The sequence below is a fragment of the Eschrichtius robustus genome, chromosome 6, assembly GCF_028021215.1.
Source record: "Eschrichtius robustus isolate mEscRob2 chromosome 6, mEscRob2.pri, whole genome shotgun sequence".
In the NCBI taxonomy this organism is placed as follows: domain Eukaryota; kingdom Metazoa; phylum Chordata; class Mammalia; order Artiodactyla; family Eschrichtiidae; genus Eschrichtius; species Eschrichtius robustus.
Genome location: NC_090829.1, coordinates 24,007,964 through 24,033,234, shown reverse-complemented (window position 1 = coordinate 24,033,234; position 25,271 = coordinate 24,007,964). Strand labels below are relative to the sequence as shown.

Sequence of the window (25,271 nt, the reverse complement as noted above, 5' to 3'; positions counted from 1 at the left end):
TTGGACTTCTCTGGCTAAGAAAATTCAACACACAAGTGTTACCCAAGTTCCTATCATATAATGTTACAATATCATCAACACTTCAAGTATAATTTTCTCAACATATTTTGTTTCCTTCTCCAGCAACTATTTCTATACTTCTGGTAACAGCATCAATTTTAGTTTTGGGGTTCTACTCATTCCCTATAATCTATCCATGCCATTTGCGTGAAGCTCCAGGTCCAAGCCAATCAGCACATCACACTCTCTGGCCACAGTGATTTGGTTTAGGGATGTCCATATCACCCAGTTGGAGCCAACAAAACAGAAGGCTTTTGTGGCGCTTTCTGTAATGAGAGTCCCACACACTCCCCTTGACCCATATTCATGAGGATGTAGAGGCCAGAGTAGCTGCAGCCATCTTGCCTCCATGAGGAAAGAACCCAGGGCTGAGAAAGAAGCCCAAACCAACACTCAGCAGAAAACAGTGACAATGAGTGAAGAGAAAACCCCACACCTGGCAGGGCTGAGTCTTGAATCCCACCATGCTAACGCCTTTGTGCTTCTTTAGTTACTTGAAACAATATTTTTTAAAGCCAGGTAAACGGGGTTTCTATTACTTGCAACGACGAGTCCAAGCCGATAACGAAGAGCAATAACGGACATAATTTACAAAAAGAAAATGGAAAAAGGGGGGGGGGGGGCGGTCAATTCCTCAAAGGATAGAGAGTATTTGGAGATCCCGAATTGGGAAAGAAAATTAACCATAATTATATTTTATGAATAGATTTACATCTAGTAAGAAGCTTTTTTTTTTCATAATTTGTTCTTTACCACCACCACACCTAATCTCAGAAATTCAGTGTATCAGTGAACTACCGAACAGTCAGTTTATGGTTGCTCCCATAGCAATCAGCAGTGTTACAGATTATATTCATAGCCTAAAGGCTTCCTAGCCTATGGCTTCTTTGTACTTTTTTTTCCTTCCCTTCATCTACAAAGGTTCTCCCCATTTCTCTCTTAAGTCATCTCTAGCTAAAGATGACAAACTGAGTAGTAATATAGTATGAGAAATAACAGGTATTTCTGGTATGAGGCAGGGCAGGGCAATCTAGCTGTAATAATGAACATTCAAAGTCAACAAATCATTAAAGTCAGGACATTACTAATTCACTGCAGGTAGAGGAAAAATCAAGTAATTTACCCAGTCCCTGAGAGTAAAAAAAAAAAAAAAAAAAAAAAAGACACACAAGATGTTTGCAGGTTTATCCCATGGCCCACCCAAAACAGGTACCCCCAGGCATCAAGTCCCTGTAAGTTAGTTCAATTTCCAAAGGGATACTTAACCCAGACCTCAGCAGGACTCCTACTATAATTTGCTGTGTAGAACAGTTATGTGCTTCCAACGTACAAAGGGAACAAGAAAGATGCATGGCAGACAGGAATTCAGGAATGAATGAGGCTGAAAATTAAAACTCTCCATCTATTCTTATAATAGCATTTTTATACATTATCAGTAGTATGGCTTCACAAGGAAATTGGCCTGAAATAAACTTTGGGTAGGAACATTAGAAATGACACGTTTCTTTCTTTCTTTCTATCTTTTTTCTGTACACAGATAAGATTTAATCCTGCTGTTTAAATCTTCTAAATCCTTCCTGATTTTTTGGTCTCCTTGTTCTATCAGTTACTGAGAATTTTCTCGTAGTTAAAAATCTCCCAATGTGATTGCAAATTTGTGTCTTTCTCCTTTTTGTTTGGTCATTTTTTTGCCCTCGCTCTGTGTGTGTGTGTGTATGTGTTAGGTGCATATAAATGTGGAATTGTTATAACCTCTGGTAGACTGACCCTTTTTTATTATAAAATGTTTATGTTTAGGACTGCTTCTTGCCTTAAAACCTACTTGGACGTTAGTACAACTTTCTTTTGATTAGTGCTTTCTATTTTCAATTTTACTGAATCTTTGCATATAAGGCGTATCTCTTATATAAGCAGTATACTGTCAATTTAATATCATCAAATATCCACTCAAACATTTTTTATCTCTAAATAGGAATATTTACTCAATGTAAACTTAATGTAATTACTGATGTGTTTGGGCATCAGGTTACCACCTTACAATTTGTTTTCTATTTTTCCCACCTGTTTTATCTTTCTTTTTCTGTCCTTTCTTGATTTCCTTTGAATTAATGGAGTATCTTCTATTATTCTAGTTGTTTTCTCCTCTATTAGCTTCTTTATCAAATCTATTTCCTGCTTTTATTGTTGTTTTGGACCTCAAGTTTACAATCATTTCCTGAGATGTCACTATATTGCTGTCTAAAATTACACAAGCTGCCTAATTATCCTCTATTTTTAAATTCTAAAGGAAGAAAACATTCCAAAAACTGATGTTTCCCAGAACTGAATATTCTCTTGTCCTTTTTTGTTCTTTTAAAACTATATTTCAAACAATTCCCTTCATCAGAGTACAGCCTCAACGATTTTCGCTAAACCTACGCCTCTAGACTCTACTCTTTCTCTGTGAACAATTCTTGTTTCCCACTCTACCCTGAGAAGGGTCTTCTCTTTCTGTAGAGGCCTCTTCCTGATGGTCCCATCACTTTTCTTCCTGCCACTTCCTGTCACTAAGCACAGCTCAAACTCCACCATGACCTCCTTCATTGCCCTCATTCCATTTTAGCACAAGTTTATAGAGAAGATCTGAGGTACTAGGTATTGTACCAATATCTGGAGGCAATCAAATGGTGACTAACACCGGGACCTGGCTCGCAAAGAATTTACAACCTAGGAAGGGAGTCAGTAAACCACAGATGACAGCAATGGCAAACGCACGGGACTCCTTCACCCACTGCCGACGTCACTCCAATAGCAGTTCTAACCCACGGAGCCTGGAGTTGCCTCAGGATTCCCTTTTCAGCATGGCCCCCCCACACAGCCCCTACCAGGGGGCCAGCCCTCAAAATGAACTGAATGTCACCTCCAGAACCGCAGTACAAGCTGGAATGAAATAAGCAGGAAAAGAAGAATCTTCTGACTGGAAGATTCAAGGAAGCCTTTACAGAAGAGGCACCCTTTGAGACCTTGAAAAATGAGCAAGCATAGAGAGAGAGATACAAATCCCAGTTAAGGGAGAAAAGTCTTAGAGGTCTCCCCACAGAGCACTGGGTCTGACAAAATGGAGTTCTTAACTAAGTATCTATGTTGTATTACAGCATCGTATCACCATGTAATTTTTAATTACAGAAGAAATGTAAGATACACCATTGCCCTCAAGAAACTTAAACATTTTCAGGGTGATAAAATGATGCAATACAATATAAATAATTATTTTACACTTTTTATTTTTATTTATTTATTTATTTATTTATTTATTTTTTGGCTGTGTTGTGTCTTCGTTTCTGTGCGAGGGCTTTCTCTAGTTGTGGCAAGTGGGGGCCACTCTTCATCAGGGTGCGCGGGCCTCTCACTGTCGCGGCCTCTCTTGTTGCGGAGCACAGGCTCCAGGCGCGCAGGCTCAGTACTTGTGGCTCACGGGCCTAGTTGCTCCGCAGCATGTGGGATCTTCCCAGACCAGGGCTCGAACCCGTGTCCCCTGCATTGGCAGGCAGATTCTCAACCACTGCACCACCAGGGAAGCCCTAAATACTTGTTTTAAAAATCCACTTTTAACTTCTTGGTGACAATGATGGTGAGTGATCCTATTCAAAAGGTGTCACTCCTTTGAAAGCCTTTAACTTTTCTGTTAGTTCTTTTGCCTATTGGTAATTTCCATCTCTGACATATGAAAAATAACCCCTGTCATCTCCAAAGATGGCTGCATGCTACACCTTGTATTCGGAACAGACCAATGCTGGCCAACCTCAAGACTTCCTCTTTCCATTCAAGTAGACCAAAATTCACTTCTTTTGCACCTCAGAAAACAAATTACATTATCCTCCAAGCCATACTTTCTAAAGAGGACGTGTCTATGACTTCTAGGACTCTTGGCCTCATCTGTGTCCCCTTACCTACTGACAATACAAACATTTAATCTATCTACTTGGTATTTGTGCCAATTAAGGTATTTTGATTGTTAGCAATAAAACTGATTCTGGCAAAATTTGCCCAAAAAGGACCCGCACTGGAAGGGCACTGGGGGTTGGCTCAAAGAATCAAGAGAGGGCTAAACACAGGCTCTGGAAGGACGGGCACCAGGAAGCTCTAAGGAAACCCACAGTGGAAACTATAATGTTCCACTTTGGGCGCTAGTTCCAGTTGCTTCAACCACCACCATCTGTGGATGACAGTATCATTCCCAGGATGGGGAGTCTTATTGGCAGAGCTCAGGCCACATGCCCATCCCTGTGCTCAGAGGATACCAGGAAGACAAGGCCTACAGCTGTAGAGAATCTCATTTGCCTTCTGCACGCCTCTGTGTTTGCATGAAGCAAAGACAAAAGTTTAAATCTGACTCCAAAACAAATGCAAGCATTCCATCCTAATAGTCTTCTCCCGACCTGAACTCATCTCACCCAACCAAAAACACCTGAAGGTCATATAAACCTGACTCATAAAATCTCTCCCAAGTTCCCCACCCCAAAACCACAATACACAGCACTCATACACAATGGCAGTCTGAACAAGGCAAGGAAGACTTGGGTGCTCACTACCGGCCAAGCACTGTTCTGAGCAGTACATATACTGTCTCATGTAATCCTCATAGCAATACTATCAGGTTGGTAATAATACAATTCCCATTTTACAGTTAAAGGAATTGAGGCCAAAAGCTTCACAATAAGTGGCAGAGCTGGGATCCAAACTCAGGGAATCTGCCAAGTCCAGGTCCTTAATTATACATTGCCTTCTCAGTGGTGGTGTCCACCCATCCCCTTTCATCCCTATATCTCAAGTTATACACCCTGTGGCCTTTTCTTGTTAGAAGCTGCCCTAGAACCCTTCTTGTCAGTATAAACTGTTAGGATGTAGTGTGGACACAGTGTGATGTGTCTTATAGAAACTCAGGCAATGGACGGAAGAGTTTGAATGAGCTTTGGGAAAGTGATATGAATTATTTCACATCATATTTTTTTTGTCTCTGGAAAAGTACTTTGCTCCTTTTTTCTATGTATTATTTGGTCACAGGAAAGTATACACCAGGGAGATAATTGCCTAGATTGTTACTGCCTATATTGCCAAATATCTCATTCAGAACGAATGCCTCAATACCAACACCAAAGTGCTGTCAGGGAACAGGAAGCCATGAGTCATTTCTAAGTGCTCCGGAATAAACCGGGCATTACCTCCTAGTTTATAACCCCCTTTCTCCCCGATTCTAGCCAAGAATGTCTATGTAAATGATTCACAGTGACACAGAGATTCTGGTCCAACCTGTATCCAAGTGAGCAGTGGAGTCCTACCAGGATGTTTCCATGTCAGTGTTTGAACTTTAACCTCCAAAGCACACACTGTTTGTGCTTTGAACACACTTAAAGTCTTCATGTTTTATGCAGAAAAACTAAACCAGTATTTTCAGGAGTTGAACCTCTGAGGTACTTTATATTACAACCTGGAGAATCCAACTCTGACATTTCTGTAATAACAAAACAAGCAAAAGAAGGAATTATCATTATATGCGGGTGTTTTCAAGGATCCATAGAAATCTTTCCTAAAATCCTAAGTTTCTATAAATTATGGATAAAAATCATTAGTACTGAAAAATATTTTCAAACAATTGCAAAGGATGCCATATAACAAAGAACTAACAACTATCAAATTATTAACACAGTTTTCTTAAAAAGTACCACTAGATAACAAATCTACAGTTTTATCATTCTTTTAACAGCCTGCCTGCTACCAATGAAGGGTTCTACCAGCCAAACATAACAGGTTAGAGTTTTTTTCCTACTCCCAAGAGATGGACACCCTCATAGTACAACTAGATATTTGCCCAAGAACTATGAGGTACCTTTGTTATCAGAGAATGGAAGAAAGCAGTACCCACTACCAGCTCTGGAAATTTTCTCTCACCAGAATCTTGGCATTACAAAAATTAATAGCAGCACTAAATATCTGCCAAGCATTTTATACTTTCCAAAGCAGATCCACATTGATTACCTCATTCTTAGACATAGGTACCCCAATAGAGGAATCGAGTCACAATGAATTTTAATGATTTATAACATTTTTAAAATCCAGGCCACACTCCTCTCTCTAGAGACAAGAGAGCTGGCACCTAGACTGAGGGGTAAAATGACGTGCTCAGAATTCCAGAACAAGTCATCGACAATGCTGGATGAGAGGACTTACATCAAAAGAGAACTCAAAGGAAAAACCACTAAAGAAAAATACAGTCAAAATTAAGACACATAGGCATTAATGTTTATATGCCATGAGTTGTACAGCTTTAGAAATAAAGAAATTAACAAGAGCACTACTACTGTAGAAGATGTTAAGTACTGATAGTTTAATTAGTCAAGAGCAAATAAGGATATAAGAACTTGAATAAAATTAATAAGTTGTAATGGTATAATATTTTCTACAACCCTCACATTATACTCCTTCTTTTCCTAAATTAAATCAACGTTAGCTCTAAGGCCTACCCAGTATCACTTGAGAAGACCAACACCAATTGTTATATAAATCCCTCTCCATTCTCTGAGTTATACCAGGACCTCAGAGAATATATGAGAATAAAACAATGAGAAGAACCCTTTTGTCATCAGTGAGCAAGAGAGATGCTTCCTCTTCCAGGTTTATATCATACATTCAAAAGTGCCGTCCCAGTGACAAGCCAGAAACAGTGACCTTTCCTCCCAAGGTCAGTCCCAGTCACTTGGAACACCTCCTATATCTGCAGTCTCCCCAGCTGTAAGCCTCAAAGTCATCTTGACTCTATTACTCTCTCCCTTCCAAAACCCATAACTTACCACCAAATCCTACCACCAAATTCTGGAATATTCCCCTCCTCTCCGTCTTTACTTGTCACTGCCTTAGTCCAGCAATCGGTGTCTTGTTAGGGCTACTTCAGGAGGTTCATTTCTGCTCTCCCTGACTCTCCCCATCCAGTCTTTGGCTCTTACCCTATGCCCATCAGCTTCAACATATTCCCCTCAAGTGAAGCCAATCTAACAATGCATTTAATAAGAAATATTGTACTTAAGACTTCACAGAGAGGTAGAGAAGAAAATTTACATTGCACACCATTGGGCAAAACTCTGCAAGTTTTCCTTTAAGTACCTCATCTTTCCCCAAAACTCCTCTCTGAGAGAGCCTCCTTTCTCTCCTTCTGGTATAGAGGGGACTCCTGAACTGTCCCCTCTCTGGGCTTCAGCCTCCTGTCCTCAACCATCCCAATCACTTTTCTTACACTGAGCAATTCAACTCTTTCCTCAGCTTCTACAATTTGCATCCTTTCACCCATCACCCAACACAACTTCCACCTAAGGATCCAACTTCCTTAGAAGACAGTAGGGGAATAGCAAGTAACAAAAGTGGACAAGTTAGTAGTCACATAAGCTCCATGTGACTGTTTAAGAAATTTTTTTTAACTGAAAAATCACTGACCTACTGAAAATATCTTTTTTAAATGGCCATTAAGCCAAATGAAAATTAAGCTGAAACAATGAAATTTTATTGTTTTGCCCAGAAAATTAGCAGCCATATTTTAAAAATTATAAGAATCAGTTGGAGCAATGGTTCCAGGAAACATAAAGACCCACTGTATGGGGTGCAAACTGAGAGACCACACTGGTGGGGTGCAAATTGAAACAAATTTTCTCTAGGACAACTTAACAACAACAGAATTAAAAGTCTCAAAAATGTTGATAAAAGAATTCCACTTTTAGGAATTGTTCTACAGAACAATCTGAAATGAGCAAAGAGATACTGGTATAAATATGTTCACTTCATCATTATCACAATAATGGAAAAACTAAAACAACCTAAATTTCTAAAAATAGAGGATTTAATAAAATATGGTATACTAATAAAAAGGAATGTTAGGCAGTCATTAAAAATCATGTTCTCAATGAGTATGAGAAAAAATTAACAATATATCATCAGGTTTAAAAAAAGGAGAATATCAATATGTTTAATGCATTCCCAACTTTGTTTAAAGCATATATCTATGCAAAGAAAAAAGAGTGGATCGACCAGATGATATAGGCAATAAGGTAAGTTCCCCCGACCCTGCTTCAAATACATAGGATTGTTGGATAAAATATAAACCTTTAAATTTTGACAATAGGCATCTGAGCCTGAGCAAGCCAAAGAAATCTCCTGGTACCAGAAATGAAGTGGGAAATCAAGCAAGAGCAGGTCCACGTTCACATCTCAAGGGACAGGAGTTGAAACCTCAGGGCTTGAACACAGCAGAAAGCTGGAAGTGGAACCCAAAGCCAGAAACTAGGAAGGAGCAATCCTCTCTGTAAAACGGGATGCTCACCATGGACCATGAGTAGGAAAAAGGCATCCATGAGAAGTTAGAACCCCCAATCTGCCCTGGGAGTGAGTGTAGTGCTGAATTCATACCATCCCACTATAAGAACCCAAGAAACCAATTAAACCATATGGATCTGGCAGAGGCAGAAACAAAACTGTCCCATAGGAAGACCTCCACCCTCTAGAGTATACACTGAACTCCAACTGAAGAAAATGCTCTGAAGATGAGCTCACAGACAAAAATTACAAATCATATAAGAACCCATCACCACAGAAGTCAGTAAGAGACTCCCACACTGGGAATCATGAAAAAGACTTTAAAATAAATATGTCTGAAATGTTCAAAGATAAAAGAAGGAATTCATTCACAAGTAAAAAACAAGACAATCTTAAAAAAAGAGAGAAAGTATATTTTAAAAAATGAATAGGAGATATTGTATGTAAAAGTAGTAACAGGAACTATTTTGGGGGTGACGGTGGTGAGATTATGGATGACTTAATTTTTTCTATATAGTTGCATATTTTCCACAATGACCAAATATTACTTTTATAACAGACAAGAAAGGAAGAAAAGGAAGAAAAAAAAAGCAAAGTTTCACATTTAACCATTCCTACATGACAATTTAAAAGAATTTTGAAAAATGGAGGGGATAAACCTTGATGTATTAATACTAGGAGAATGAATCCAAACTGGTATCTAATGGAATGCCCCTACAGCCAGCCAAACCCATATCAGATGCTACGCCTGCCCACACCACATGCCCCCAAACATACTGAGCACATCAGCAGATCATGTACATGTTAGTTCTTCCTTAATACCAACCCTCTACACATGCCCTTTCCCTAGAATTCCCTTCATCCTTTCCTCAACCTGCAAATTCCTAGTAACCATTCCCCTGCGGAGTCTTCCTCACTGAGCAGCTGTCACTCAGTAATGCCAAAGAAAGTCATCCAACACTCTGGTTAATGCCATTTTGCACACTGTATTTTCTGTCCATCCTACCTCCATCAAGGACTATGCATTTAGGGATGTAAGAAACAACTTATCTCAGATCATCCCTGAATACTGACTGTCCAACACATCACTTACCCATAGTTGGTGCTCAATGAAAATTTGCTCTATGAATGTAAGTGCAGAAAATCGTTAAAATCCTACCAAAATAGGACTTCCCTGGTGGCACAGTGGTTAAGAATCCACCTGCCAATGCAGGGGACACGGGTTCGAGCCCTGGTCTGGGAAGATCCCACATGACGCGGAGAAACTAAGCCCGTGCGCCACAACTACTGAGCCTGCACTCTAGAGCCCACGAGCCACAACTACTGAGCCTCTGTGCCCCACCAACTGAAGCCTGTGCGCCTAGAGCCCGTGCTCCGCAACAAGAGAAGGCACCGCAATGAGAAGCCCGCACACGCAACGAAGAGAAGACCCCTCTCACTGCAACTAGAGAAAGCCCGCGTGCAGCAACAAAGACCCAATGCAGCCAAAAATAAAAAAAAATTCTCTCAATTAAAAAAAAAAAATCTTACCAAAATAAACTCAGGGGAATCATCTGCTCAGTGTAGTTTTTCTCCTTTAGCCTCAGAGAAGTGAACTGGATTCATCTACCCACTGTCTGCTTACATCCTCTTGAATAATTGCCATCACAAATAGTATTGGCTGGGTCTTTTTCTGTCCTTGTTTTGATTCCTATCTCTGAAATGACTGCACCATGTATGCAATCACACTCATTTTACCTTCCTTCCTTATTCTATAAAACTCTCCCAGCTGATTAAAAGCAATACCTTAAATCAGGGGTCCCCAACCCTCAGGCCCGCGGACCGGTACCAGTCCGCGGCCTGTCAGGAACCAGGCGCCACAGCTGAAGGTGAGCGGCGGGCAAGCGAGTGAAGCTTCATCTGCTGCTCCCATCGCTCGCGTTACCGCCTGAACCATCCCCACCACCACCCGGGGCCGTGGAAAAACTGTCTTCCACAAAACCGGTCCCTGGTGCCAAAAAGGTTGGGGACCGCTGCCTTAACTCATTTTCAATGAGCAGTCTGTAGCAGATATGGCTTTTCTAGGCTTCTCTGGGCACTGGAAATACATGTAGAAAGAGTTAACATACAATGACTCTCAATTCAATTAAATTAAGTAAATCGTTTGGGATTGCTCAGTGTTCAACACTATGTTAAGCATTATAGGAGGTATAAAAGAAATATTAGATGAATTCTCTGTACTCAAAAAGTTTAAATTCATTCATTTATTCATTCAGCCAATATTTACTGAGGACCAGCTATGCATGCCACCCAAAGCTAAGCACTGGGAAGAGCATCAAGACTTTGAATCCCTGACCTGGGCATTCCAGGAGCTTACATACTAGTTGAGAGGGATGTAAAAAACACAAATAGAAAGTTAAATAGCAATGTTAGTGTTCTGCATGTAATCAATAACATTCAGCAGGAAAAAATGTTGAAAGATTGTAAATGATGTTAAGATCACTTTTAAGATGTTACAAGAGATGTCATTGGGTAGATGGTGTGGTCTGGACACAAAGAATTAAGAGGGGGAGGCTTCTGTGTGCCCAAATGATCCAGAAAAGTGTTCCAGGTGGAAGTGGGAATTGGGGACAGACTACATGTTATCTCAAGTACAATAGGGTGAAATTGCTAAATAGTAACTTATTGTTTTACAACCCTCACTACCCCATACCCCACACCATTCCACTAGTACCAGGTGGGCTTGAAAGGGATTCAAGGTCTTAATGAAGGGATACCACATGGACCACAGACCAAGTGGGAATTCAGACACTTCAGCAGACGTCAGCAGGGAGGGACAGCCACACCCAGGGACTAGGCAGGAACCAAAGTCTCAGCAGAAGCCAGTGTCAGAGAAACAAAGCCCCGAACTAAACTCCTTACCCTTATACCCATGCCATGACAGGATGAAATTTCTGAAAACTAAATACCACTCAGGGAAGACAACTGAGTTCAGTTTTATTTATTTTTTCTTAATTAATTAATTTATTTTTTGGCTGCGTTGGGTCTTCTTTGATGCACAGGGGCTTTCTCTAGTTGCGGCGAGCAGGGACTACTCTTTGTTGCAGTGCACAGGCTTCTCGTTGCAGTGGCTTCTCGTTGCGGAGCACGGGCTCTAGGCGCGCAGGCTTCATTAGTTGCGGCACGCGGGCTCAGTAGTTGTGGCTTGCGGGCTCTAGAGTGCAGGCTCAGTAGTTGTGGCGCACGGGCTTAGTTTCTCCGTGGCATATGGGATTTTTACCGACCAGGGCTAGAACCCGTGTCCCCTGCATTGGCAAGCGGGTTCTTTTTTTTTTTTTTTTTAATTTTATTTATTTATTTATTATTTTTGGCTGTGTTGGGTCTTCGTTTCTGTGCAAGGGCTTTCTCTAGTTGCCGCGAGTGGGGGCCACTCTTCATCGTGGTGCGCGGGCCTCTCACTGTGGCGGCCTCTCTTGTTGCGGAGCACAGGCTCCAGACGCGCAGGCTCAGTAGTTGTGGCTCACGGGTCCAGTTGCTCCGCGGCATGTGGGATCTTCCCAGACCAGGGCTCGAACCCGTGTCCCCTGCATTGGCAGGCAGATTCTCAACCACTGCGCCACCAGGGAAGCCCAAGGCAGGCGGATTCTTAACCACTGCGCCACCAGGGAAGTTCCTGAGTTCAGTTTTAAATGACTGAATTTTACCCTGTATAACTAGAAGAGTCTTCCATTATATGGGTACTGATGACGGAAACTATGTTGTAGAAAAATAAAGATGTCTCTTACACACCTAAATTTTGAGGCCTGAGAATTTAAATCCTGATACAGAGGTTTTAAAAATCAAATATAATACAAGGTAGCATACCATTACATTCCAAAATGAGCCTCAAAGACACAGATGATATGGCTAGAGTGTAGCATGTATACTAAACGCCGCACCCAGGCAGTCTTTTTAAAGCAGGTCTTATGTTTACCTATATAGTACCATTTCTGGTGCCCTTCAGTCCTTTGTATAGATCTGTATTTCCATATGGTATCATTTTCTTTCTGCCTGATGGACTTTCTGTAACATTTCTTGTAGTGTGGATCTGCTGGTGATGAATGTTTTCACTTTTTACATGTTGGAAAAATCCAATTCATCTTTGTTTTTGAAATATATTTTTGTTAAGTATAGAATTCTAGGTTAGCAGTTTTTCTTTCAGTACTTTAATGATGGTCCTCCACTGTCTTGTGTACTTTGTTTTCAACAAGAAATTTACATCATCTTTATCTTTCTTCCTCTGTATCTAATATGTCTTTGTTCTTTGGCATCTTTTAAGATCATTATCACTGCTTTTGAACAATTTAATTACAATGTGCTTTGATGTAATTTTCCTTATGTATCTTTTGCTTGGGTTAATTGAGCTTCTTGGATCTGTAGGTTTATACTTTTCACCAAATCTGGAAATTTTTAACCATGATGTCTTCAAATATTTTTTTCTCTTCCCCCTCCTCTTTCAGGGACTCTAAATACATGGATATTAACTGACTTGAACTTGTCCCACAGATCACTGATATTTTAAAGTTTTTTGTAATTCCTTTCCCTGTTTCATTCTGGATAGTTTCTAATGCTGTGGCTTCAAGGTCACTATTCTTTTCTTCTACAACGTCTAATCTGCCCTTAAACCAATCTACTGTATTGTTCATCTCAGAAGTTATAGTTTTTAATGTCTAGAAGTTCAATTTGGGTCTTTTAAAATATTTTCCATGTCTCCATATGGAACATAATAATCCTTTTAATGTCATTGTCTATTATAATATCTGTGTCAGTTTCTAGGTCATTTTTATTTGATAGATTTCCTCTCTTATTATAGGTCATATTTTCCTGCTTCTTTGCATGCCTGGTAAATTTTGATTGGATGAGACACTGTAAAGTTTCCTTTGCTGAGTAATTGATATTTTTGCATCCCTATAATTATTATTATTTTTTTCACTGTGGTAAAAAATATTTTAACATTAAATTTACCATTTTAACCACTTTTAAGTTTACAGTTCAGTATGTTTAAGTATATTCACATTGTTGTATAACTGATCTCTAGAATTTTTCATCTTCAAAAACTGAAACTCTATATCCATGATACACTAGTACTCCCCTCCCCCAAGCCCTTGGCAATTATCTTTCTACTTCCTGTTTCTGTGGTTTTCATTAACTTAAATACTTCATCTGACTGGAATCATATAGTACTTGTCCTTTTGTGACTAGCTTATTTCACTTAGCATAAAGTTCCTGAAGTTCACCCATGTTGTAGCGTGTGATAGGATTTCCTTCTTTTTTAAGATGCATATTATTTCACTGTATCTATATACAAAATAGCCTTTATCCATTCATCTCTTGATGGACATTTGGGTTGCTTCCACCTTTTGGCTACTGTGAATAATGTTGCAATGAACAAGGGTGTGCAAATATATCTCTTTGAGATACTGCTTTGAATTCTTTTCAACATACACCCGGGAAGTGGGATTGCTGGATCATATGATAATTCTATTTTTTTTATTTTTTGAGGAACCATACTGCTTTCTGTAGTGGCTGCATCATTTTACATTCCCACCAGCAGTGCACAAGTGTTCCAATTTCACCACATCCATGCCAAAACTTATTTCTGTTCCTTTGATATTGGCCATTCTAATGAGTGTGAGGTGATTTTGTGGGTTTGATTTGCCTTTCTCTTATGATTAGTGATGTTGAGCATCTCTTCATGTGCTTATTGGCCATATGTATATATTCTTTGGAGAATTGTTGATGCAAGTCCTTTGCTCACTTTCAATAGGGTTATAGGCATACCTCATTTTATTGTGCTTCTCTTTATTGCACTTCACAGATATTGCATTTTTTAACACATTGATGGTTTGTGGCAACCCTGCATTGTCAGATGATGGTTAGCAATTTTTAGCAATAGAGTATTTTTTAATTAATTATGTCTTTGGGGGCATTATGCTATCGCACACTTAATAAACTATAGTATAATATAAACATAACTTTTACATGTACTGAGAAACCAAAAAATTCATATGACTTGCTTTATTGCAATATTTGCTTTCTTGTAGTGGTCTGGAACCAAACCTGCAGTACCTCCGAGGTATGCCTAATTTTGGTTTCTGTTGTTGAGTTGCAGAAGTTCCCTACATATTCTGAAAATTAACCTCTTATCAGCTATATTATTTGCAAATATTTTCTCCCATTTCATAGGTTGCCTTTTCTATTGATTGTTTCCTTTGATGCACAGAAGTTTTTAAGTTTGATGTAGTCCCACCTTCTACTTTTGCTCTTGTTGTCATATTCAAGAAATCATTGCCAAATGCAATGTCCTGAAGCTTTCCTTTATGCTTTTTTCTAGAAGTTTTACAGTTTTAGGTATTACTTTTAGGTCTTTGATCCACTTTAATTTTTGTATATTGTGTAAGGAGAGTCCAACTTCATTCTTTTGCATGTAGATATCCAGTTTTCCTAACACCATTTATTAAAGAGACTGTCTTTTCCCCATTGTGTAGTGTTGGAACCCTTGCCAAAAATCACTTGGCCATATACACAAGGGTGAATTTCTGGGCTCTCTATTCTGTTCCATTGGTCTATACTCCAGTATAATACCATCTTGATTATTGTTGTTTTGTAATAAGTCTGGAAATAGGGAAGTGTGAGGCTTCCAACGTTGTCCTTCTTTTTCAAGATTGTTTTGGCTACTTAGTATCCATTGAGATCCCGTTTGAATTTTTGATTTTTTTTTTCTATTTCTGCAAAAAAAAAACGCCCTATAACTACTCTTGATCTTTGTTTTCAGATGCAGTAAAATTCCTTGGAAAGAGTTTGATCCTTTGGGGTCTTATATTTAAGCTCTGTTAGGCAGGACAGAGCAGAGTTTAGTCTTGGGCTGTGGTTCTCAGCAGGAGGTGATTATGCTCCTCAGAGGACATCTGGCAATGTCCAGAGACATTCCATGAGTGAAAAGGTGTTACGGGCATCTAGTGTATTGAGGCCAGAGAGGCTGCTAAATACCCTACAATGCACAGGAGATTCCCTTATAACAAAGAGTTATTCAGTCCAAAATTTCTATAGTGCTGAGGTGGAGAAACCATGCTCTAAGGGCTAATTATTCCCCACTATTGATATTGAGGTAAGATGCTTCTGAGTATTCTACCCAATATCCTGTAAATTACTACTTGTTTTTCAGTCTGGCTGATGGGAACAGGTACTATTCCTGGCTTGGTTTGACTGCCTACCATTTTTCTTATTAATCCTTTCAGGTGGTTCTTTCCCAGGCTTCCGCATACTTTCCTCACACCACTCGTCAGAACCTGGTGACTACTTGAGGCGGACGCTCTGCAGATCTGTGGAGTCCTTTCTGTGTAGTTCTCTTTTCTCCAGTAGTTGGTACTGTGAACTCCAGCTGCCTTTGCTCCCCACCTTCTCAGCTCTGAAGACCTTCAATACTTATCCCCTCCTTGACTTGCAGCCTGAAAACTCTCTCAAGACTGTAAATGTGGCAATTGTAGGGCTCATCCTCTTTATTTCCCATCTCTTCAAGATCACTGTCCTTTTCTGCCTGATTTCCAGTATTTTAAAAAAAATTTTTCATATATTTTGTCCATTTTGTCTTTTGAGTTTTTCTTTTTTTTTTTGGTTGTTTCAGTCAGGAGGGTAAATTCAGTCTCTGGTACTCCATCTTGGCCAGAAGCAAAAGTTTAAACTGTACATTTTATGTTTATAAATTAGAAAATATTTCATGTTCAGTAGAAAAATCTAAAGCAACTGCAGTACTTGGGAGGTATCTTTCTGGACTATTTTAATTTACAAGTATTCATTTATATATACATACCTAGATACATATACGATTTTTTAATAGAGTTACGCCATAGATCTTAAACATTATTCTAATAGCTACATAAAATGGGAAAGGCAAATGAAAACAATGACCTAACATCCTAAAAATATCTGGTTGCCAAAAATGACACCGATGGAAACACCACATGCTAGAGAGGATATAAGAGATCAGAAGCTATTGCTGCCACATTGTTCTCCAAAGTGGTATATCCGAAAGAGGTGAAGGTATGCATACTCTATGACCCAGAATTTCACTTCTAGTAATTCATCCCAGAGAAACTCTTGTACAAATAAACCAAAGTACAGGTAAAAGCACAGCACTGTTTATAGTATCAAAAATAATTGGAAACAATTATGGAACATTCATTTAGTGAAATACTCCATAAGAATTAAAATGAAGTAGATATCTGTATTAATATGAAAAGATCTTGGACCTATATGTTAAATGAGAAAGGTATATAGCAGATATTTGTAAAATTGTTTAAGTATTTAAAATAGTACTTTTAATGGAAAGTGTTAATGGAAAAATATAGTAAGATGGGTGTAAAGAATAATTAACACATGCCAATTTTAGGCGAGGAAAGGGATTAAAATGGGAGCGGGCCTTCAATCATATCATTAATGTTTTATTTCTTACAGAAAATAAAGAGCTGATGCATAAAATAAATGGCAAATTGCTGACATTTCTTAAATCAGGGCAGAGAAAATGAGTGTATATTATTCTCACTATTCTTCTGCATGTTTCATTATTTTATAACTAAAACTATGAAAGGAAATTTAAACAGAATAATATAGTGGCCCTTCCTTCCATAGAGCATTTTACTTAACCATCCTCTTCATTTGGTCTTAAGAAAATATAGCGGAAAGCCTGTTTTTATAGCAGATTATGTAGCAACTCCCCTAAGTTAACATTTCAATTTGGGAATACAGAGGAAAAGCTTAAGAGTGGCAGGATTTGTTCTTAAGCTTAAATAAAGAGCATCTGGAATGAAAGGCTAAATGATGAATGGGGTTTATAACAACAGACCTGCCTGGACACAGGAATGCACAAACATGGAATAGGGCAATTTTTTTTCTTTTTTTACAGTTGATACTATGCACACATGAAGAGAATCTACTGCCAAGCACTTGATATAAATTATCTCTAATCCTTAAAACAACCCCCAAAAGTAATGGTTACATCTATATTTATTGATAAAGAAACTCAAGCTCTCTAAGGTTAAGTAACTTGCTCAATACCACTCAGCTGGTGAGCACTAGAGTCATATAATTCAAACAGCGGTGTCAAGGTCCATGTTTCCACTACTCCATATAAGGCTGGGTCCAGGAAGGTACTCTGGACCTGCCCCAAGGGAATTTAATCCTTCTGCTTACAAAGTCAATCTGGCCCTACCCAACTTCTGCAATCTTAGAAAATTTTAATTAAATTAATTTCAGTATCTTAATTTAATTGGCTGATCCCATGTTTTTTGTTTGTGTGTTTTAATGTGATGGGTTTTTCCTGTAAGTCTGTTTATTCAGTTAGTATAAGTGTCCCAGGAAAATTCCGTAGAGATTTTATTCTTAGCTAATAATAATGATCTAAACTTTGTGACAGAAAAAATAAGTACAAAACTGATTCTTCAGTGGCCTAAAACCAAAGACTAAGGAAGACCACCACGATATAAGGAACATGTGTCATATGCTAGAGCACTAAGTCTTACACCTAAGTGCTTTCTAACTTACAAAGCGCTTTCACATATATTATGATATTCGATTCTCACATCAGTCCAGTGAGTTAAGCAGAACTGAAAATAATATTATGATGATTATATATACATACATACATACACACACACACATTATAATAGTATTCTGTTTCCTCATATTATTTTATTCCCATTTTACATATAAGGAAACAGACTCAGAGAGGTGAACCTACATAGCCTAGGTCACCCGCTGGTAAGTGTCAAAGCTGGTACTATTTTCAGTGTGCCTGAGTCCCAGGCCCATGTTCCTTTCAGTAAACCACACTGCCTCTTGTATCATGAGATATTAGTTAAGGGTATTATAAAATCCTTCTAATTAACAATACATTTTTTAAAAATCACCTTATTCTTTCAAATTTATTTTTATATAGACTCTAGTGTATATAACATATACATTAAGTAGCACTTGAATAGAATAATAAATTAAAAATATATACCTTGAAAGTGTTGTTATACAAAACACAAAGCTTTTTTACTGGTGGGAGTAGAACAATGAAAAAAGCCTATGTTCACCTGAAGCTAACACAACATCGTAAATCAACTATAATCCAATATAAAATAAAAAGTTAAAGAAAAATGAAATAGAAAAAAGCCTAAAGGCCACTACTCCAAGGAGAAAGAGTTCAACTTCCCACCTCTGCTAGAGTAGGTAAAGGGATAATTTTCTACTACTCGTTAATGACAGCCTCTCTCCTATCCTGCAAGACTGAGAACTGGGTCGGAAACTTTTGGAAGGAAAGAGAAAGAAGGCACCCTAAAAACCTCAACGCTAAAGAAGTATGTAGTCAGAAAAGGCCAGTAAACTTTTATAATTCTCAAAGCAATTCAGGCCCAGGCACACGGAGCTTTAGAGATTAAAATCAGCACTTAGAAGAAAAAAACAGGCATCAGGTACTCAGTAGAACATATTCAGGAGTTCAAGATGTATGCGCCTGCAGTGCACACCTAACCCCAAGTGCTTCTCCCTCTCCACAGGCTCGTATTACTGGGGTCCTTAGCAATAGGGCCTTTTACAACATTGACCGTAAGTCAGCATGAACATGGACTTTTAAACGGCTAGATAAGGCCACGCCATTAGCAACATTTGTAGCTAAGCAAAGTAACATAATAAGGGTAATCAAATATCATGCTTTGGGTGGTAAGCTGATCTAAACTGGGGATCATAAAGGAATGTTATCCCCCTCCCCTGTAAGAACACAATTGAGCATTTGGCTGGTTCATTATGAAAGGACTGGCACAAGAGCACAGCCTTTGTTGGACTCCAGGCATAACACAGGAACGGGAATTCTGGCTCCTAAGAAAGCCATAAAGGGTTGGTGGGGTTTTTTGTTATTTTAAGAATTATGTGGAATTTGTCCATGGCACTCACTTTCCAGAGTTAATTGGTCATGATGTGTTTGTTTCTCTAAGAAGAGCCAAGGTAACTCTATTCTATTACGCCTAGGAATAAATTTAAATGGTTGACTGCTTCACAAAGCTGAGCAGATAAGTCTTAACTTTCTACTTAGGTTTGAGAGCTCAGGTCATTGCACAAAGGAAACATACTTAACTTTTTAAAAGCTGGCCTCTCTCAAGAAAACCCAAGAGTCTTACATTCTTTGGCAGTAAGACCTATGCAAATTGCCAGCGGTATCAGTATCCAGGTTTCCTCGACATGTATCATTCAAGAGCTTCTCAGCTTTACATGGGCTGGGAACTGTTCATTTTCTGCTTTACTGAGAAAAGAGCTAAAGTAAGGCAGCTACAGGTGCCAGGACTGTGTAGGGTGAAGATACGTGGTTCTTCAGCCAACTTCAGAAACCATTACAAAGGCTCACTGTAAAAGGCAACCTGCTTATTTGAACACAGTTTATAGGAAGCTTTTTCTGAAAGCCTTCAGCCTCTTCCCAAATTCAATGAAATAGTGAAAAAAGCTTTGAAGCAGGAGTGCTATCTCCAAGACTTAAAAATATAGACGAGCAAAAATAATGATAAACAATGTATTTCAATTAAGATGTTTTCTTCAGACTCCAGACGGTTGGATATAATCGTGCCATAGCCTTAGCAGCGACAATATCCTCTATTAACATTTGTTTTATGTATCTGTGGAATCTCTTTAGAAAAAAGAGGAGTTTTGCTTCTCCATGACTAAACTATGGACAGGAAGTGCTGTTTCATCAGATTGAAAGAATCTTCGAAGCAATAATACATATATATTCTAGATGACACAAAAAGTATATTCAGTCACTTTAGCGTTTTCCTAAAATTGTATATATCTTTCAATAATACATATATATTCTAGATGACACAAAAAGTATATTCAGTCACTTTAGCGTTTTCCTAAAATTGTATATATCTTTCTAAAGGGAAAATTAAGGCCAAAACAAAAATTATGAATTTAATTTTTTTATCCAACCCTGAATAAACCAAAACAGTTCTTTCTTACCTAACAAGTATTGCTTAAGAAATAAATAATTTTTAAGACAGAAAAATTAAAAGAATAAGAAATTATGTGACCCTCACACCACGGTCACTATTTGCATTGATTATGCAAAGCTACCTAGACCCCCAAAGCAAGAATGCACTAAAACAAACAAACAAAAAAACCAAAAACATGAGGTGGTTTATCTCTATTTAACAATCATATAAAAAGGCAGCTCTAGAATCTGAGGCTGTATTATTGCTATTAACATAAGGGAAAATTCTGCATGCCTGTTTCTGTTGTTGTTATCACCTGAGATTTGGAGATCCAAGAGAACAATTCAGAAGATTCAAAATTCCGTTTTTTTAATCTGTGCCTATTTTCAAATAATCTTCTGCCAAAGCCAGCATCTGACCAAAGAAAACAAGCAACTAACTCCACACTTAGCGTTCTGCCTACTACTACAGATTTTAATCTCAAAAGAACTTGGTCTCAAGTAGAAAGGCCAATCAGCAATGGGTGTGGTTTGGAACTACAAAAAAAAAAAATAACAGCAATAGGTGGATGTCATCACCTTACCTGTTTGATTATGACTGTAGTGCTTAAAATACACCAGGATATTCACTGTATAAATATATATAAAACAGGATATTCACCCTTTAGTTCCACTCAAACAGGTCTTCTTCCTATGACATGGGACTGCCTGCCCTATGAGGTCTTTTGCCACTTTAATTTTGAAATGGCAATTTCTTTTTCACCATGTGAAAAATCATTAAGCAATTACGTATACATTGAGATTCCTAAAATGATTAGGAAACTGTGTTAAACTTTAAAAAGCAACAACAAAAACCCTACACCCTACTGAGTTTTCAAAAAAATAGTCCCTGGACTAATTTCAATCAATGCACAAAATTAGCTTTGATTAGTAACTAGAAACATTACATAGAATTAAACAGTGTTAAAGCTGGAAAGTGCCCTCAAGGGTTCTAGTCCAATTCTACTTTTTAAGTGAGGGAAGTTTCACTTATTAACTCTATAATACATTTTCACTGAACGGTGAGTTCTCTGAAGAGGAAGTCTGAAACACCTTTCACGATGGCTCCATAAAAGTAAAGAATGGCTTTTACAAAAATGCTTCATAAAGTGAAAGAAAAAGTTAAGGGTTTGTTATGTTACAAGCCAGTTTTAAAAAGAAAGTACCTACTGCGTGGTTCCATTTATATGAAATTCTAGAAAATGCAAACTAATCAATGGTAACAGAAGGTAGATCAATGGTTGCCTGGAATAGGGGCAGAAGGAGGGACGCACTGCAAAGGAACACGAGGAAACTTTAAGGAGTGATGAAAATGCTCTGCATCTTGATTGTGGCGATGATTTTATGGGTGTATACTCTGTCAAAACACATCAATGTCCACTTTAAATGGGTACAGCCTATTATACCTAACTTACACCTCAATGATTGTTAAAAGTACACATACCTGTATTTAAATAGTTAAAAGGCACCTGTGTTGAAGAAGGCTTTCTCTTGCTCTATATGGCCACAGGATGGTAGAACTAGGTCCATTAAGCAGAAATACTCAGAGACAAATTCCACATCAACATAAGGAAAAATATTCTGTCCAAGAGGTCCAGAGCCAACCTAGGCTACCTCTGGAACAGTGAAGAGGTTCTCTTCACTGGGCCTGCCAAATACAGGCTCAAAGTACATTTTGGGCAGATGATGTTGTTTTGGGGTTTCTTACATAGATAATTGGATGAAGTGAACATTAATGTTTCTTGCACTGAAAATTCCGTTATTTCAAGGATGACCATTCATTGATGGATGTTTGTGACCGTGCTGCTGTGGTGTGGAGTTCTGCTAACCTCTTGACTAACCAATGTATCTGCCATTTCTGATTTCCCCCAAAGACTTCACTGCCCAGGAAAAGTCAATTATCTGCCCAATGCATCCTTTTTTTAAAAAAATGGATACTGTGTGGTTATTTTCTGATTTTTGAAAAGTTATTTATATATATATATATATATATAATGAAAATATATAAATATATAAAATGAAAATATAAACATTTGGAAAATAAAAAATCTAAGTTGCACTCAAGCACACTATTCAAAAACAACTAGGGCCAACAGGTTATGAATTTCTAGTCTTTCTTCTATGCACATGTGCATAAATACACTTTTTTTTTTTTTTTACAAAGTTGGTAGTTTTCAATATATAGTTTTAGTTAACTCTGCTAAGAAATTTCTCATATCATTAAGCATTTTCTTTGGAAACATGCCTTTTGTTTTTCATAATGGTCCACATTATGACTATACCATGATTCATTTAAGCACCCATGTTGGTAGGTAAAGTGGTTTCCAGTGTTTTACGTTTAGAAATTATGTTTCAACATCCTTGAACACAGAAAATGAATAGGGAATGAGGGAAAGACAGCCCTGAATCCAGCTTCTCTTAACATTTTATCCACTTTATTTTGCTACAAGCAATTTCTCTTCCACTCAGCTAGGAAGTGTCGTGGTAGACAGTTAAAAATATGTGGTACGGTGGCTGCCACCTTTGCTGACAATAGTTTTCTTCTTGAGTACCTACTATGAACCTCAACCGAAATTCGAGAGAAAATATACTAATTTGTTCTCAATAAAAACTATGTAGAAACTGATGTGGTGTCACATCACTGCCAAGTGCCTGGTGCAGTTTTAACAACTTGTGAGTATTCGAGGCAAAAGGATTGTTTGAACTCTTACAAATACTCAATAAATATTGAGAAATAATCTGACTCCAAGTTGCTTTTGTAACTCAAACTATTTGATAAAGTAAGAATATTTAGAAAAGAATTTACTGTTCCGTGTTTAAATGCACCTTCAGGGCAGGAGAGATTTTTCAAATCTCTGTAAACCCACATACCCTTGTTTAGGAATTTGTTCACAACAAGTATTTTCACAATAATTATAAGAATTTTTTCTGTATCTTAAAAATAGTCCATTTCTCAAACTTCTAAAACATCAGGTTAGTGATTACCCTTGAGAGTAGTAATCACTGGAAGGAAGCAAGAAGGTTTCTGGGGTGCTGGTAATAATTCTGGTTTCCTGATAGAGATGCTGATTTCGTGGGAGTATCATTTTGTGAAAATTCATCAAGTTATGCACTTACCATATGTATATATTTCTGCATGTATACTATACATCAATTGAATATTCAAAAACAGACCCCAAAACAGTCCCCTTGCCCCCAATATACTGCTAGGTAATATGACAGAATATGAATTAATATATTCAGTAAAAGAGAATTGGAAACTTCGTCTCTAACAATCCCAGTTTTCCTCACTTACACAGGACATTCTTAGCAATGTTCTTTTTCTTAACAACGCTGTAAGAAAACATTAAGTACACATATCTTGCAGAATTGGGGTGTATAGATAACATAATCATGATCATTTAAGTTTTGCACTTTGAATCAATTCAGTTAGTAGTTTTGAGTACCAACTACGTCCAAGATGTAACAGGGAATTTTTCAATGCTGTACAGACTTATGGGGGAAGACATCACAGAGAAGAACTCAAAAAGAGCCTCTGAAAGACTGAGAGATAACATGGATTCTTTTTATCATTTGAATTCAGCGACTGGGAAAAATGAGTAGATGCCATACTTTTTAGCACCTTGGAAAGTGTTTCCGAGAATGAGTAGGTATCAAAATTTGTCATAAATATGTACTATTACAGATAAATGGGCAGAAGCCTAGAAGGGCAGACCAGGCAATTGGAAGGGTTTCAACAAACCTGTGGAAGCATGAGAGCATGTGGCATAATGACTAACTGAAAGCCAATATCCTGGCTGAATGACTGTGCCTATTTCACATCATTTTTTTCTGAATCTAAATCACCAGAGAAGCAGGCACTCTGTGCATTACCTCCTTTGTGACACACAGAGAGAAGTGATGCTGCAGCTCTGCTTGACTGGACTAAAGCCCTGAAACATCCTTTCCCAAACTACTTGTTTAGGAGTCTGGCCTTGAGATGATTTCAATTGAGAAAACGATCCAGTTCAGTCACATTTTCTCATACACATCAGCATGAACTCCTGAAGCCCCACTGGCAGTGATAACCACTGCTGTCTTATTTGTCAACCAAGGCAGACAATGTGTCTGTGACAGGCAGGATAATTCCCCCTCCCCCAGAAGAGGCCCATGCCCTAATCCCCAGAATCTGTGAACTTATTACCTTACATGGCAAAAGGGACTCGGCAGATGTGACTACGGGTATGAACGGGTCTTGGGAGAGGGCTGATTATCTTGGATTATCTAGATAGGCCCAATCTAATCACCTGAGTCCTTAAGAGCAGAGAACGTTCCCCTGCTGGGTAGGAGACATGAAATAGAAAGAGGAGGAGAGTGCGAGGGGCGGTTGCTGGTTTTGAAGATGGAGGAAAGAGATCACAGCCAAGGAATGCAGGTGGCTTCTAGAAGCTGGGAATGGCCTTCGGTTTACATTCAGTAGAAAATGGGGGCGCTTCCCTGATGGCGCAGTGGTTAAGAATCCGCCTGCCAATGCAGGGGACATGGGTTCGAGCCCTGGTCAGGGAAGATCCCACATGCCACGGAGCAACTAAGTCCGTGCGCCACAACTACTGAGCCTGCGCTCTAGAGCCCACGAGCCACAACTACTGAACCTACGTGCCACAACTACTGAAGCCCGCGCGCCTAGAGCCCGTGCTCCGCGACAAGAGAAGCCACCGCAATGAGAAGCCCGCGCACCACAACGAAGAGTAGCCCCTGCTCGCCACAACCAGAGAAAAGCCCACACGCAGCAACAAAGACCCAACACAGCCAAAAACAAAATAAATAAAAATTTTTAAAAAAACAAAAACTTTATTTTAAAAAAAAAAGAAAACGGGGC

At 38.6% G+C, this 25,271-nt stretch overlaps 1 protein-coding gene across 5 annotated transcripts in view; it reads right to left on the bottom strand.

The window, feature by feature from the left end:
- Window positions 1-25,271, bottom strand: part of PLS1 (plastin 1) — a 126,816-nt gene that overhangs the window by 66,030 nt on the left and 35,515 nt on the right. Inside the window, exon 1 of one of the 5 annotated variants that reach the window (XM_068547345.1) lies at window positions 20,692-20,713. The exons of the other annotated variants lie outside the window; for them this stretch is intronic. The gene's annotated coding sequence lies outside the window, so the exon portion shown is untranslated. Of the gene's footprint in view, window positions 1-20,691; window positions 20,714-25,271 lie in introns of those variants that run through there. 5 annotated transcript variants of the gene reach the window in all.